The sequence below is a fragment of the Schistocerca americana genome, chromosome 5 (assembly GCF_021461395.2).
Source record: "Schistocerca americana isolate TAMUIC-IGC-003095 chromosome 5, iqSchAmer2.1, whole genome shotgun sequence".
In the NCBI taxonomy this organism is placed as follows: Eukaryota; Metazoa; Arthropoda; class Insecta; order Orthoptera; family Acrididae; genus Schistocerca; species Schistocerca americana.
In genome coordinates this window covers 54880541-54898740 of record NC_060123.1, presented here as the reverse complement: position 1 = coordinate 54898740, position 18200 = coordinate 54880541, and the positions used below count along the sequence as shown (strand labels likewise).

General features: G+C 44.7%; 1 non-coding gene across 1 annotated transcript; it reads right to left on the bottom strand.

Annotated features, from left to right (window-relative positions):
* Nucleotides 1-17377: 17377 nt before the first annotated feature.
* On the bottom strand, nucleotides 17378-17451 carry Trnat-ugu. Its single transcript has one exon. It is a non-coding gene; the product is annotated as a tRNA-Thr (tRNA).
* Nucleotides 17452-18200: the final 749 nt, after the last annotated feature.

The following is an 18200-nucleotide window of genomic DNA, read 5'->3' as shown; positions in this document are numbered from 1 at the left end:
GATCGACACGTGGCTGCACGATCCGTTACAGCCACGCGGATAAGATGCCTGTCATCTCGACTGCTACTGATACGTGGCCGTTGGGATCCAGCACGGCGTTCCGTATTACCCTCCTGAACCCACCGATTCCATATTCTGCTAACAGTCATTGGATCTCGACCAACGCGAGCAGCAATGTCGCGATACGATAAACCGCAATCGCGATAGGCTACAATCCGACCTTTATCAAAGTCGCAAACGTGATGGTACGCATTTCTTCTCCTTACACGAGGCATCGCAACAACGTTTCATCAGGAAACGCCGGTGAACTGCTGTTTGTGTATGAGAAATCGGTGGGAAACTTTCCTGATGTCAGCACGTTGTAGGTGTCGCCACCGGCGCCTGCTCTGAAATACTAGTCATTTGCATATCAGAGCATCTTCTTCCTGTCGGTTAAATTTCGCGTCTGTAGCACGTCATCTTCGCTATGTAGCAATTTTAATGGCCAGTAGTGTACTACAGTCTGTTTATAATGTTACCAATCGCACTGTTACAAGCCCACATCTCGTGGTCGTGCGGTAGCGTTCTCGCTTCCCACGCCCGGGTTCCCGGGTTCGATTCCCGGCGGGGTCAGGGATTTTCTCTGCCTCGTGATGGCTGGGTGTTGTGTGCTGTCCTTAGGTTAGTTAGGTTTAATTAGTTCTAAGTTCTAAGCGACTGATGACCTCAGCAGTTGAGTCGCATAGTGCTCAGAGAGAGCACTGTTACAAAGGCTGCTTTCGTTTTTAGTACGCTTCGCCACTCAGAACAACTAAGTGAGTTCTGTTTAATGCGAAGTCTTCCGTCCAATGAGGCGCCCAGAGTAATACCGTGCCTGCTGGGTGTCAGTGTGGGGACGTGTGGGTGGAGTACGCTACCACAGACAGTGCGGCGTGTTTACGGCCTGGTTGCGGTCGCTCTGAGGGAGCGTGAGGTCAGCCAGAGGGCGTTGCTCCTCCATGTCGCACGTGCGTGTTCCGTGTCCCACGTTACGTCCCGTGTTCAGTGCGGCGGTCGTGCGAGCCGCAAGGTACGACGCGCCGACCTCTGTACCCGGGGTCCCGGCGTCCACACAGACTGCTGAAACGGAGATTCTCCTCTGGATTGGTTTGCAAACAGGATGCGCACACTATGGTGACAACAGAGCTAACTGCTTCCTCGTTTTCCTGGCCTTGATCCCGTGTCCAACCGGTGTCAGCATGGTTAATTTACCTATTTGACAATGGAAGTGGTAGAATGTGCCACTCCTGTCACACACACACCCCTCCGCCCCCACGGGACGTAATTTCTAGTGTGGTCCATGTGAAAGTGAAGGAACAATTTCTAAATGTTTGCTAAAGGTGTAACTGTGAAGGGATGTTTTCACGTGATCAGATATGGGAAACCAACCAAAAACCACATCCACGATGATCGAATTCGATCCGAAGCCGTCGTGCTCCCAGAATCCCGGAAGCGGCGTGCTAATGCGAGCACCCATCCGAGGGAGTCCAACAGTGCTACCTGTCCTCTTAAGAAAAACTGTAAATGTCTATGGCATTGTTGGCTGTTTTATTCACGGGATGGGTTCAGCTGCCTAGCATAAAGGGTGTTCTTCCTCCACAGAGTTTGGTCCCATTCCTTGGGGTATATGAGAGTCGTGTCGTATTTGTTCAAAATGGTTCAAATGGCTCTGAGCACTACGCGACTTAACATCTTAGTTCATCAGTCCCCTACAACTTAGAACTACTTAAACCTAACTAACCGAAGGACATCACGCACAACCATGCCCAATGCAGGATTCGAACCTGCGACCGTAGCAGTCGCGCGATTCCGGACTGAAGCGCCTAGAACCGCTCGGCCACCAACGGCCGGAGTCGCATCTGTGTTTTTGCAGTGCAGGTGATTGAAAAGGATAAGTGAATGATGAAAACTTGTGTTTGTGTTGTATGATAATGAGAGCAGAGAGAGGATAAAACCCAGTGCCGGCATGTTGCCTGGTACACTCGAATGTCACCAAGAGTGTCGCCGAGCTTAAAATCCCCATCCGACGGAGGGATCACCATAAGTGTCACATGCTCTCAATTCACGAGACTCTGCGGAGAAGTTTGGAATTAAATCCAGGACATTGGATCAAAAACTGCTGATCAGGAACTTTACACCACCGGGTCTCTTCCCCCTGCCCGCCAAATAATGACAGTGAAAATATCAGCCACCACCAGGATTTGAACTGGCTGTCTCCGAGTTGGCTACAAAGGTGGAGACTTGATTGAATCGGTTTGAATCGCGGCCGCAGGTGTGTCGCTGTCCATAAAAGCCAAACATCCACAACGGGAAGAAGGGCATTTCCCCCATCCTGAAATCTGGAGTACAGATTTCCTGTTCATTACTGAATTCTTTTTAAACCGCAGAGGGATAAGCCTGCTTGAAACAGTATATAAATTTTATGTGAGAATTTTAAACACAAGGCTAAAAGCAGTAGCAAATCGTTTCCCAGTGAAGGAACAACTCGGATTTAGAAAGGGACGATCAACGACTGGTGCAGTTTCCATTGTACCGCAGCTTAATGAAAAGTAGAGAGTTTAACAAAGAGACACGTGTTGCTTTTATAAATTATGAGACATCTTTTGAAAATGTCCTTACAGAATGTTTATGGACAATAATGGAGCACAGAGGTTACTTTTTACAGCTTATATCAGTTACAAATAGTCTGTATACAGAAACATCTAAAACTAAACTAAACTCAGTTCGAAGGGGGTCTCAGAAGACCCCAATGGTACTGACCGACCGCCGTGTCATCCTCAGCGGGCAGGCCTCTCTGGGTGTGGATATGAAGGGGCGAGAGGTCAACATACCGCTCTCCCGGCCTTTGTCAGTTTTCGTGATTGGAGCCGCTACTTCTGAATCAAGTAGCTCCTCAATTTGCCTCAGATTGAGTGAGAGCACGCCGCTTCGCTATCAGCGTTCGGCAGACCGGCAAGTTCTAACCTAGTCCGACAGCGCTTTACTTCGGTGATCTGACGGGAACTGGTGTTACCACTGCGAGAAGGCCGCCGACGTAAATAAACATCAGTAATCTTCAATGTAAGAACTATATATTGAACCGATACAAATAAGTAAAGTACTGAGGCAATGCTGTGGTTTATCGACCAAGCTGTTCAACATTTACATTGACGATCCAGTTCGCAGACGGAATTCTGTGATAAACATTGGGGTAAACTAAAGAATGAGATGAAGCTAAAAATCACTCCTATCTTCTTATGAACATACATTGATTTTTTCAAGAGAAGACGATTTGCAGAAAGGAATTTATCCAGTGATTGAATATGTACAATATATAGTATGAAAATATCGTCTTTTATATCTAAGTCAGTGGCAATTTGTAGGAAGCATTCAGTGAGAACTAAGATAGTAGTTGATCAAAAACCAATATAATGGGTAAAATATTTTAGCTTGGATGCAAAATATTGTGTTGATATGAATAACACATGCCGATTAAGTTGATTAAATTTTGAAGTGTCTGTGGAACAATTAACAGAACTTTAAAGCATAAAACACGAAAATAAACACGATTGTAATTTTATAAAACAGTCGCATTACCAACCCTGTTATATAGAAATGGATCGTGGGTATTGAATAAAAGACCAGAAAAAGAAATACAAGCAGTAGAAATGAGAGTTCTTAGAGCAGTGAATGGATGTAAAAGAACAGATGCAATATGACATTAAGATATTCGAAAGTAGTTGAAAATTGCAATGTGAAAGAAAAACTGGTCGAAACAAATAGAAATGGAATGAACATCCTCAAAGAACAGATCCAGAGAGAGTGCCATGGGAGTAAAAAGCTGAAAACCAAAAGGGGAAAGAAATCCTGGCAGACCGAGAAAAAGATGTGAACCTTTAACAAGCCACAGTTGGCCTGACACGGAAAGTGCAGAAGAAGAAGACAGAATTCTCTCACAGTTCTAGAAATGACTCTTTGTGATTCTACAATACCGCTGACCTGGCGTTCTACGGCTTTCGTTTTCGGGATGTTCACGGAAAATTATATTACTTGTAGGGTTGGGTATCGGATGCGGGCAAAACTGAGCCCTTACAGCATCACCATGTTGTATGTCTGTCCGACTGTCAAAAACCCTTTTTCTCAGGAACGTGTGGACATAACAAGTTTACATTTATGCCACGTACTAAGGTCTACGGTCCCTTGGCGATGTAAAAAATTGAAGCTTCTAAGTCAGTGCAATCGAAAGATGTTCGTACTCGAAAACTAAGTCATGAAAACCTGTAAGGTAATACCCATCGACCTAGAATCACGAAATTTTGCAAGAAGCTAGATTTCACAATACAACCAAAGGAAAAAATCTGAAATTTGTTAATTTGTAATTATATCACACGAAAAACATTTTTTTCTCTTATTTGTTAACCGACTGTCATTTTGTCCGCCCCTTTCTTAACACCGCTTTTCCTCAGGAACGAGTACAGATATCAAGTTGCAATTTATTTCGCATACTGAGATCAAACGTCCTTCGGTGGTGTAATAAATTTAAGCTTCTAAGTCAATGTAATCAAAAGGTACGGCCATTTACGTCACATTTTGGTAATCGCATACTCACTCATCAAAACTTAAAGGTTGCTTCCCTTTGGCCTGGAATCATGAAATACAGCAAGAAGAAAAATTTGCAACACAAGTAAAGGAAAAATCCGAAAATTATTAGTTTGTAAGTATCTCATACGAAAAAAGTATTTTTTTTCCATTTGTAATTCGACTGTCTCGCTCCCCGTCCGTCTGTTATGACTCCTTTTTCACAGAAACGTTTAGAAGTATTAAGTTGAAATTTATGTCACGCACTAAGGCCTATAGCTCCTTGCCTTTGTAGTAAATGTAAACTTCTAAATCAATGCAGTAAAATGAAACGGCCATATATGTCACATATTTTGATACTAGCAAACTCCCTCATTACAAACTATAGGGTACTTCCCGTTGACCTAGAAGCATTGAATTTAGTCGGAAGTAAGGTTTGACATAACAAGTAAAGGAAAAAAAATCCGAAAATAGTTAATCTGTAATTGTGTCATGCAAAAAAATTTTTTTTTTGTCCTTCGTTATACGACTTCAAACTTAAAACATTCTCGAGAGTCTTCAAAATTCCCGGGACCGATATCTTGCCAGTATCAATGTACATAACAGGAAAAAAGTCGTAGCGATTCCTGATTCCCGAGATGGATGAACTGTTTACATACATAATTAAGTTTGTGGGCCCTTAACGAACGTTGCCGAAAAAGTCTCCAGTCTTCTCTCTGTTGTCTCATTGTGCAGCCCTTAATGAGATGCAGACACCCTGGCGCATACATTACGGCGCCAGCTCCGAGCATAAAATAAAAATGGCTGCAGTGCACTCCCCGATATCCGCCCCTCATTCCCATCAAGAATGCCACGTCCTCCCGTTGCGTGGAATTCTAGAAGAAAAGGAAAAATGTATACAATTTCCACGCAAAAGAAGTACCTCTGAAAATGCCTTTTCTTCAGCTTTAGCAAGCCAGTCAACATTAAAAATCAGAAAGTATGAGCTATTCAGTAAACCTCCAGCAAATCATTCCGAGGTGGACTACTCAGTCGCATTGTCAATGATTATTTTTGTTGATATTCGAAAAGGTTTTCTCAGTCAGTTTGCTGTTAACGAGATATCCTGTTGGGACAATTTAAGAGAACCGGTATCTGAAGTAGGCTTTGAGCCATGTTGCGGCTCGCGTTGGTGCTGTTTCTGGGTTTCCGTCCTCTGTTGGAGACCAGACAGTATCGCTTAGTTGGCATGGTTGCGGTTGTTCGCCTTGTTCTCGTGTTGACTGGCGCCACTAGGTTTCGCAAGCGTTCCCTGTCTGCTAGTGGAAGCAGCGGCGGTTATCGATATGTAGTAACTGTTGCCCTATCTTTGGGGCGACGTCGTTTTTTTTTTTTTTTTTTTTTTTTTTTGAGTGGGCCAGTTTAGTTGGGGACTCAAGAGGAGCCAGGTCCGCGCAGTGAGAACACGCCGGGACTGCTGGCGGCACGCATGGACTGCCGGGTGGAAGCGTTGTGGTCGCGAGGATGCACGACCCCGTGGTAAACCGGATTCAGCATGCTTTAAGATGAGTGCATTTCAATCCAAGTAGAGAAACCTCCACCATTGTCATATCTGGAGATTCTCCAGCGACTTGGGTTCGTGTTGCTGCCCGTAGTGTCGCCGAGGCGAAGACCAGCAAGCGGAGTGCTTTCTACTCCGGTGGTAGTGGTTCGTTTCTCGTTCCGGGCACTCTAAACACAATATTATGGGGATGTAGTGCAGACCGCCGGATCTGGCTTTGGGGTATTGCTCCATCGTTGCATTTGGTTTATGGGACGTCAGGCATCTTCAGCAAGATGATCATTAGTCAATCATGAGACTGCCACTGGTCTGAGTTACTATCTCGTGAAGTGAATGCAACTCTTGGCTGCCTATCTCATCGCTCGCGAAAGTGTTTGTTGATGGACCTTCTCAGAGGTCGATTCCTAGAGCACCGTCTGTGGTCCCTTGTGTTACAAGGTTTACCATAATCTTATTTCACCCATTTGGTGATCAGTTGCTTGTTCTTTTAATTAACCTTTGCTATTGTATTTGCTGTTTTACAGCAGGTTTCTAAATTTTTTATGTTACTGCCGTTCCTGGTGCGTAAGGCCTTCGGCCGTGATTGTGGTCATTTGCCTTAAAATTCTAATTTGGTATTTGTATTTTAGCAGTAAGCCTTAAAACCTTATTTACTGCCATTCCGGGCGTCTGATGCCTTCTGCTGTGTTTCTGACGACTTGCCTTTGATATTTCAGTACCTGTAAAATGTAAGTTGCAGCGAGTTTTAGACAATTCTTAACATATTGCCATTCCTGGCGTGTAAGGCCTCCTGCCCAGATCACAGTGGCTTGTTGTTAAAACATTAAGTGTTGTATCTGTATTTAATGCTGATTTACTAATATGCAGCTCACTGAAAACACTATTATTTACACAGTTGTTTATTCCTTTATTAATAAGGTGTGTTATTTTATTTATTTTGAGTCTTGAATTACTAGTTTAAAATAATGTTTTTGTTACTGTAAAAGGCAAGCAATAGTAACGGATCACGGCCCCGTCCACAATCGTAACCGAGTCCTACCTTCCCTTGATTACCAGATTTCAGACTTTGTGACAGTTCTGTTGGCAGAATCGTGAGTGTAAGATAAAGAGTGGTTAGAGCGCGTACTGAGACATACAGACAGCAAGTTTCTCTCACTTAATAACTGGACAGAAATTCGCCAATGCTGGTGGGAACCACAATCCGTCTTGTACCATGGAGTGGCTTGTGCAATAAATATACTGTTGGTGGACGGAAATGTGGAAACGCCAAAAACTCAACACCATATCATGTCCAATAAGGTGTAGGAAAACCGTTGGCATTTTAAACACCGTCCATTCCTCTCGGAATGGATAAAAATGGGCCCTGTAAGGTCTTCAAGGGAATACCATTCTTCCCGCTAAATAGTGGCTACTTCAAGGAACGACTATGCTGATGGATAGAGAACACGTACATTTCTCTTCAAGGTAGACCGAAAAGCGTCAATAATTTTGATATGTGGTGACTGTGTTGGACTGGAGACATGCGACAATTCATTCTGGTGCTCAGAGAACGAGCCCTGGGCGACGCAAGTTGTGTGAACACGGGCCCTGTCTTCTTGGACATAGTATCACCACTGGGCAACGTTGTACCATGGGGTGCACCTGATCAGCCAAAAAGGTCACAGATCTTTGGCCGTAACGCGACCTTGCAGAATAACTGTGTGGTCCACGAAATATCACGATATGGCTGCCCAAATTCTCGCAGAACATCCACCACATTTCACTCTTGCGTCGTAAGCTCGGCCAGAAATTGGAATCAATGTGAAACAAGACTCATGCGGCCAAATGACTTCCTTCTGTTGCTCCACAGTCCAGCTTTTATGTCTTCGGAGCCACTTTTTCCCGTTACGAGCATTTGCGCGACTAGTGAGTGGTATTTGAAATCCCAGCTCGCCGTGCCATTCAGAGCTTACAGAGATTCCTTGGTGTTGTTTCGGTGATGACAAGGTTCGCGACTGCGTGACTGCTGTGACTTACGCAGCAACCGTCCACGCATTTTTCATCACATCCTTTACAATGGGCGCCTGCCACGTTCACTCAACACATGCTTTCGTTCGCCTTGCGACTTAGCGGATGATGTTTTTCCGCCTTCCCTGCATGCAGCATAAATCTTCGGTGTGGAACCTTTGCAGCATTAGAAAATTGCAGCGAAATGCGGGAAGATCTGCAGCGGATAGGCACTTGGTGCAGGGAGTGGGCCGCGCGGGATTAGCCGAGCGGTCTTAGGCGCTGAGGTCATGGACTGTGCGGCTGGTCCCGGCGGAGGCTCGAGTCCTCCCTCGAGTATGGGTGTGTGTGTTTGTCCTTGGGTTAAGTAGGGTGTAAGCTTAGGGACTGATAACCTTAGCAGTTAAGTCCCATACGATTTCACACACATTTGAACATTTTTTGCAGGGAATGGCAACTGACTCTTAACATAGACAAATGTAATGTATTGCGAATACATAGAAAGAAGAATCATTTATTGTATGATTATATGATAGCGGAACAAACACTGGAGTCAGTTACTTCTGTAAAATATATGGGAGTATGCGTACGGAACGATTTGAAGCGGAATGATCATATAAAATTAATTGTTGGTAAGGCGGGTGCCAGGTTGAGATTCATTGGGAGTGTCCTTGGATAGTCCATCAACAAAGGAGGTGGCTTAAAGAAACACTAGTTCGACCTATACTTGAGTATTGCTCATCAGTGTGGGATCCGTACTAGGTCGGGTCGACAGAGGAGATAGAGAAGATCCAAGTAAGAGCGGCGCGTTTTGTCACAGGGTTATTTAGTAAGCGCGATACCGTTACGGAGATGTTTAGCAAACTCAAGTAGCAGACCCTGCAAGAGAGGCGCTCTGCATCGCGGTGTAGCTTGCTGTCCAGGTTTCGAGAAGGTGCGTTTCTGGGTGAGGTATCGAATATATTGCTTCCCCATTCTTATACCTCCCGAGGAGATCACGAATGTAAAATCAGAGAGATTCGAACGCGCACGGAGGCTTTCCGGCATTCGTTCTTCCCGCGGACCTTACGCGACTGGAACAGGATGGGGAGGTAATGACAGTGGCACGTTAAGTGCCCTCCGCCACACACCATTGGGTGGCTTGCGGAGTATAAATGTAGATGTAGAGACACCCAAGACTTCGACCACATTGATTACGGGACTACCCACTACGCGAGCACTAACATTTTGCGAACGTTCGAATTCACTTACGTCCGACTTAAAGCACTCGCAAATATGCAGAACACTATTATGACAGCCGCGCGGAGTGGCAACGCGGTTTGAGGCGTCATGTCACGGACTACCCGGCCCTTCCCTCCGGAGGTTCGAGTCCTTCCTCGGGCATGGGTGCATGTGTTGTTCTTAGCATAAGTTAGTTTAAGTAGTGTGTAAGTCTAGGGACCGATGACGTCAGCAGTTTGGTCCCTTAGGAATTCACACCGATTTGAACATTTTCGATTCTGACTATAACCGACACTTGCAACGTTTCGAGAACATGGCACAAGCGCCGTTCGGAGTCAAACACGACAGCGCAATATGCAGGCCTAGTTAGCATCTGATTTTATGTTCAAACATATATTTCTCGCGGTGTTTTCACTTTTTGTCCACTCCCTGTATATATTTAGTTGTAGACGTAAATATTGATTGCCAGGAAACATGATAAAATGTCAGAATTCTGGACTTGACCCTTGCGATCTATAAACAGCGTATAGCCAAGTACCGTACATTCTTAAACATCTGACCTTCTTGTTCTCTGCGCTAAAAGGGAGACGGATTGGTGCGTGCGCGCCTTACCGCCGACGCCTTCTCAGAAATCCTGAAATACTGCGCTGGCTGTAGAGCCGAATCGATATCGTCTCCTGCAGTCTGAGGAAAAGCGACTATCCCTCACCGCATTATCGTGGGAAAGATAAAAAGTTTCTTCCTGTTGTTTCCACCTCTACAGAGTACGAAAAAGTAAAAACTACTGGAGAAAAACCTTTCCACAACGTGAAGCTTAACGAGGAATAATTTAAAGATCATAGAAAAACTTTTATACGTCGCAACTGCTGAAATGAAAGCTTGCTAGCATAAGCAGTGGAATCATTAACACTCAGGTGGGGCAGCGCAAACAAATATCTGTCGTGAAATGTAAAATTTTACGCACTAGTAGAAGTGCTGTTAAACGTTCGAAGCGTTACCAGAAGTATTAAAATCTTGGCTATTATACTGTTCTTATTAGCTGTTCGGTGGTCAAAAATTCTTATTCGGTAATAGCTCACCCCTTTGCGTAACACAGGCTGAGTCACGGATTGAGTAAGGCGTTTTCCCTCCTATTATTTTATTCATGATCGATAGTGTTGTTCTAGAACTGCGATAGAATATCTACAGCAAACTCGTTAACCAGAGTTGTGCTATGTGGCTGTCAAATGCCCAAATGTTCAAAGAGATTTTCTGTTGATGGAGCCACATATCAACCTTATTATGTGGTTTTGTGCAACGAAAGTTTTCTTCGGCAGTAAAGAGATCTCTTAGTATTGATATTGTAAGATATTACTGGGTGAAAATACGAAAAAAAGTCAACTTTGCTAAACTTCCATTTCGAAAGTCTACTTTTAAACCATAAAGTAAAAGCTGCAGAGCATATAGGTTTAAGAAAAACTGTTGCATTTTACTTCCAGGTTCATATAAATACAACTACCTAAGAAGTTGGAGTATTCTACTTCGTTTACTGATTTCCCCTCAAATATTATTTCTGACATTGTTGTCAGGCGTTGTACGGCACGCAACTGCGTGTACTGTTTCATCTATGCGTAATTACAATCCATTTGCCGCAAATTAGTCAATAATTTTCAGCTAAGTTGCTGTACGCCTTTAGTCCACCGATTTCCTACAAACATAAAAAAGGGTCTAAGAACTATGGGACTTAACATCTGAGGTCATCACTCCAATAGACTTAGAACTATTTAAACCCAACTAACGTAAGGACATCACACACATCCATGCCCGAGGCAGGATTCGAACCTGGGACCGTAGCAGCAGCGCGGTTCCGGACTGAAGCGCCTAGAGCCGCTCGGCTACGAACATAAGATTAGTTCCTGTATACCGTATGTACCATTAATGTTAGAACTTCAGATTCACTTCTTAACTCCAGTTGGTCTGATCTCACGCATCCATTGCCCTGAAAAATTTCTAACACGTCAGTGACTGGCCTATCTATACTTTATCAATCCTTCCTTCTGTCTGTTTTTTCTTCTGTTGTCGAGCGAAGTTTTCCAATGGTTCCGTATTTATTATCAAAACACTTAAAAGTCGAGATCTTTTATCTGTTGAGTTATTCCATTCCACGACACGTTTCGGTACATAATTTCCATTGTTAACGGCGTTTTTTGGTTTTTTCAAAAATTACGTATGAAGCGTTAGATGTCATTCTAACCGTGTCAAAATAAAGTAGCATCACACTGACAATTGGAACAATTTGACGCAACGTATCGTACGCCTGACACTATAAGTAAACAATATATTGTGATTTGCTTCAGTGAATATTTTGATACTGGAAACCATCGTTGTGCAATTGTAGGCTTTCACAGTTATCTCTAATGGATACAACAGATTTTTTTTCTTGCTTGCGGTGCTTTCGAAATATCATTCTCCTGGAGCTTGATTAGAAGAACGTTAGAAGTAACAACTACGTACCCTGCTGTTTCTAGAGGCTCCAGTATTTATTTTCCAAGGGAAAGACGACAGAATAAAACTTTGAGCAACTGTTAATTGTCCGGCACACTGACAAAATATTTTCGCTTCGTGCAACACAATGTACACGTCGTTTTCAATATTCATTATAGTGTTTAGGCAGTACTGAATTTTTAATGCGACTGAAACATGACATCTTTTGTGACCATTTGTGTCTCTAACGATAGATGAATATTAGAATAACAGTCCAAAGTCCAGAATTGTTCCTGCTACCCCTTGTTCTCAGTCTCTGTCCTAGATCCTGGAATAATTCATCATTTTCTGCAATCTTGACAGATATATTTTGCCGCCCTCTTGCAATCAGTGACTCAAGTTCCTCGGGTACCATCGCTAACAGGCTAGCACCATATTTCGACATGCGTATGTAGAAATCGACGGTGGAAGTTGGTTCTGAGAGACGTTATTAGACAGTGCACAGTTATTCATGTACTGAACTGTTCACTTCCTAATTAACAGTCATCTCATCACTTCCGAAATTTTCCCAGTAGGAGTCTTTCGGATAATAAGTTGAAAGGACCATTTCAGTTATCTGCAGAATATTTCAGTGACATCTATTAGTGCTCGTGAAGTTGAATCGTCCCCTTTACGAGTGGCAGTTTCTACTACTAGTAACCGCTGGTTAGACTGTCAGCTACAAGTGTTCGAGAGCTGAAATCGGGGCGCAGAAACTTGACAGTAGGCACATTAAAGTCACTTGTCTGATTTCGTCGTGATGTCTCTGTACCATGTAGCATAGATCGGCGACGTAATTCTGAAAGAAGGAGTTGAATGTAACATAGGAGTGCTTTCCGCTCGCTGGTAGCACACCGCGTCGTGTACTCTCCCACCACGGCACGGGTCACTTCAAGAAGTTAACACCTGAAGATGGGCGTATAAGAGACCGAAACCGGCCGTGTTCTAAATAAAAGGACCTTACACCTGTAGCGGTATATTCGACCTCTGGCATCTATAACAGGTGTTGATACATAGCCCTCATATAGTCATATAAAACTCTCGAAACATACATACGAGGGTCACGTCAAAAGAAATGCACACTATTTTTGTTAAAATACAGTTTTCATTCTGCATGTGTGAAAGTTTTACAGTGTGTAGATAAATCCTTCCCCCTTGTATTCAAACTTAGTTCAACCTGTTCCCGTGAGTGGCGCCGTCACAGTATGTCTTCAAGATGGCTGCTACACTTGACATTCGTCAGAAGCAACGTGCTGTCATATAATTCCTGTGATGTGAAAACGAGACAGTGGGAAACGTCCATAAGAGGTTGAAAAAGGTGTATGGAGATGCTGCTGCCGATCGCAGTACAGTTATTCGGTGGGCAAGCAGGTTACGTGATGAAAGCGGGCACGGCAATATTGAGGATTGTCCTCGCAGCGGCAGGCCTCGTACTGCACACACTCCATATAATGTGCAGAGAGTTAACAAACTGGTGACTGCTGACAGACGCATCACAGTGAACGAATTATCACGCTACGTTGGGATAGGGGAAGGAAGTGTTTGCAGAATACTGAAAGTGTTGGCCTTAAAAAAGGTTTGTGCCAGGTGCGTTCCCAGAATGTTGACAGTGGTTCACAAAGAAACAAGAAAAACGGTATGCAGCGAACATTTGGAACAGTACGAGAATGGTGGAGATGAATTTCTTGAAAAAATTGTGACAGGTGATGAAACATGGCTCCATCATTTTTCACCAGAGACGAAGAGGCAATCAGTGGAGTGGCGTCATGCAAATCCACCCAAGAAAAAAAATTCAAAACCACACCTTCAGCTGGAAAAGTTATCGCTACTGTGTTTTTCGATTCCGAAGGACTCTTGCTTGTGGACATCATGCCAAGTGGAACCTCCATAAATTGTGAAGCATATGTGACGACACTGAAGAAACTTCAAGCTCGACTGAGTCGTGTTCGACCACATCGGGAAAAGCAGGATGTTTTGCTGTTGCACGACAATGCACGGCCACATGTTAGTCAGAAACCATGGAAACGATCACAAAACTCGGATGGACAACACTGAGACACCCGCCTTTCAGTCCTGACCTGCCTCCATGTGACTATCATCTCTTTGGGAAACTGAAAGACTCTCTTCGTGGAACAAGGTTTGAAGATGATGACTCCCTTGTGCACGCTGCCAAACAGTGGCTCCAACAGGTTGGTCCAGAATTTTACCGTGCGGGTATACAGGCGCTGGTTCCAAGATGGCATAAGGCAGCTGAGAGGGATGGAAATTATGTGGAGAAATGAAAATATTGTTCCTAAGGGATGTATCTACGCGCTGTAAGACTTTCAAACATGTAGAATAAAAGATGGATTTAAAAAAAAAAATAGTGTGCATTTCTTTTGGAGTGATCCTTGTAATTGTGCATACCACGGTCGTCAAAGTGTATTACCTCGTGATGCATAGTTACGAAAAAAAGACACCTTCACACTGATGTTTGTGGTACCCACTCGATCTCTAGCCGCCATCAGGTAGATTGGTTTGTCGACCCCATTTCCGCAGAGAACATTTCAAAGACTGCTGGAGTCAAAGCGCTGAGAAAGCAATTTGTTTGGCATCCGAAACTAACGCAGGTGTGAACATCAGTGGGGAACACGAAGAGGCCAGCCGGCGAAAAAGTGTACAGAAGAACGGAGGTGTCAAAGCGGGAACATTGACTCGGATGTCACCACGCTTTAGAAACTGTGAAGCATCGGGTGTCCTCTTATTTATGAATGTGTCTCCTACATAGGGTGTCTCAAACTTTTTGGGTCAGATTGAAATGCGTTGTAGTGGTTTCACAACCGATTATGCTGAGACAGAGAACCAATAGTCGGAAATGCATATTTATTGTGTTATGGACATACACAGTGTACACAGTAAAACAGTAACGTAGCGCATAGCAAGTAACGATCACCAGTCTCTATGCATACATGGAAATGGCGCGCCGGCCGTGGTGGACGAGCGGTTCTAGGCCCTTCAGTCCGGAACCGTGCGACTGCTACGGTCGCAGATTCGAATCCTGCCTTGGGCATGGATGTGTGTGATGTTCTTAGGTTAGTTAGGTTTAAGTAGTTCTAAGTTCTATGGGACTGATGCCCTCAGATGTTTTTTCTTTTTTTTTGCGCATGACGTTCTGGAGCACTCTCTCAAAGACCCCTGGTGTCTGTTGCACCAAGAGACAGGCAGCTTTCACCCTAGCAAGCACATCTTCATCCGTTTCTAAAGGGTTTCATAGACCAACTTCTTGACGTAACCCCAGAGGAAAAAGTCGAGGGGTGTGAGATCCGGCGATCGCGCTGACCATGGGACAGGACTTCCACTTCCAATCCAGTGATGAGACTACGTGTTGTTCAGGTGCTCGAGGACATTAACATCGATGTGGGCTGGTACACAGTCGTGTTGAAGCCACATACTTTCGCAGACAACAAGGAGTACAGACTCCAAGAAACGTAACAGCAAATCTGCAAAACGATTTAGAAGAAATATCGGAATGGTGCGAAAAGTGGCCGTTGACCTTAAATAACGAAAAGTGTAAGGTCATCCACATTAGTGCTAAAAGGAATTCGTTAAACTTCGGTTACACGATAAATCAGTCTAATCTAAAAGCCGTAAATTCAAGTAAGTACCTAGGTATTACAGTTACCAACAACTTAAATTGGAAGGAACACACAGAAAATGTTGTGGGGAAGACTACCCAAAGACTGCGTTTTATTGGCAGGACACTTAGAAAATGTAACAGACCTACTAAGGAGACTGCCTACACTACGCTTGTCCGTCCTCTTATACAATACTGCTGCGCGGTGTGGAATCTTTACTAGCTGGACGGACGGAGTACATCGAAAAAGTTCAAAGAAGGCAGCACGTTTTGTATTATCGCGAAATAAGGTAGAGGGTGTCACAGAAATGATACAGGATTTGGGCTGGAAATCATTAAAAGAAAGGCGTTTTTCGTTGCGACGGAATCATCTCACGAAATTCCAATGACCAACTTTCTCCTCCAAATGCGAAAATATTTTGTTGAGAGCCACTTACATAGGGAGGTACGATCACCAAGATAAAATAAGGGAAATCAGAGCTCGTACGGAAAGATATAGGTGTTCATTCTTTCCGCGCGCTATACGAGATTGGAATAATAGAGAATTGTGAAGGTGGTTCGATGAACCCTCTGCAAGGCACTTAAATGTGATTTGCAGAGTATCCATGTAGATGTAGAACACCAGGTAACGTGAACCACTCAAACGGGGAGGCAACAGATAAGGTTGTATTAGGTGATCTCAGACAACGTCCGTCAACACGTTGACAGAGAATCGTTGCCGGTGGCCACCGACGTGGATGGCATGAGAATTTTCCTCTCTTCAGACTTGGCTATGGCGGCTGTTGAAAACACCATAATGGGTGAATGAGGCCTCGCCTGTGAACAATACAAACTGTGCGAAGTTCAGCACTACAGCACTGCGGCGGAAAGTCCGTTGACACACGTGAACGCGGGACTCAAAATCCGGTGGTACGAGTGTTTGCACGTTCCTTATGATACCTAGTCCATCAGTACTGTCCAAACTGTATCCTTCGAAGCGTGCGTTTCACGGGCAAGTTGATAGGTACTTATTGTTAGGTGGTCGGTCATGCGATTCAACGCCATCTCCTCAAAGTCTGGTTTTCGGAAATGTCTTTGGCGGGAACCTTGGCCGACTCTCTGTGGCGTGAACAACCCCGTCACTCGTAAATATCCATGGAGATAAATTTCTTCCAATTAGGATGACGCCTATTGGGAAGGAGCTCTGTGTACATTAGTGCTTCGGGCACTACATCCTGCCGCAGCGTACATTAAATGCGTGTCTGCAAACATTCGTGATGAGTGACCCTCCATCTTTGACTACGCGTCATTCACTGCACACAGCAACACACCTCAGCGTGGTCCCATCACAGGCTGTCTGATGCAATAAACAACTGACACCAGGTATTGTGGAGCGCGCGCGGCACAGGTTGATGCACCGGTGTGATGTATGCCGCCGTCACATGGCACACGTGCTATGAGCTACGTTGTGTACATTACAATGAAAAGAACACCCTTAGCTGCTTACAGGCGTTGACATACGTCAAAGGGAACAGATGAAAATGTGTGCCCGACCGGGACACGAACCCGGGATCTCCTGCATACATGGCAGACGCCCTATCCATCTGAGCCACCGAGGACACAGAGGATAGCGCGACTGCAGGGATTTATCTCTGGCACGCCTCCCGCGAAATCCACATTCTCAACGTATTGTCCCGCACTACATTCGTAGTACCCCTGCCCATTATACTTAATACTCGCGGCGCGTTGCCGATTCCCGTTAAGAGTTCGGGCACTGTTTGTGCATTCGCACAGAAAAAGATGATCAAATGGCCGGAGAGCGTTAACTATATATATACTAAGATGGTATCTGTTCTTTCGGACATGTACCATCGGTGACCAAGCAGCTCGTTAGAATGAAATGAACACCAGTAGCTGCTTACAGGCGGTGACATACGTCAACGGGGACAGATGAAAGTGTGTGCCCCGACCGGGAATCGAACCCGGCATCTCCTGCTTACATGGCAGACGCTCTATCCATCTGAGCCACCGAGGATGTGGGTTTCGCGGGAGGCGTGCCAGAGATAAATCCCTGCAGTCGCACTATCCTCTGCATGGTCACCGATGGTATCTGTTCTATCGGACATGTCCGAAAGAACAGATACCATCTTAGTATATGTAAGTTGTGTACAGTATGTCCGCTCAGTCAGAGGTGTACGTTGTTTATCACGCGCTGCCTGTCCCAGTGTACAAAGACTCCCGGGATCGTGGCGAGAATGCGGCAGAACTACCTGCGCCGTTGGAGTAGATACAATAAGACTGGCGACTGTCGCTTTGAACAATTATTACCATCAGGTTATCTTCCACTAGGAAAGAGAGTGCACTCAGCGACTGTTACGTGATGTACACTCATGCTCATAAATTAAGCATAATTGCAGAATGTGGTGCAACACAACGTGGCACTACACAAAACTGGAGCTAACAGCATAGGCACTTAGGGAACACACGCGACACACACCTGTAAGTCCGCGATAGTGGTGAGAAGTTGAGAAAACCGTCCCGAAACACATGTGGTACAAAACGCCATGTTTCCTGCGCATGTAACCCGACATCAGTGTGGGATATGATAACCATGCACACGCACACAGACCGCACAACGGGTTGGCATACACTGGATCACGTGGTCGAGCAGCTGCTTGTGGTATAGCCTCCCATTCTTGCACCAGTGCCTGTCGGAGCTCCTGAAGTGTCCTGGGTTTGAAGACGTGCAGCGATACGTTGACCGAGAGCATCCGAGACGTGCTC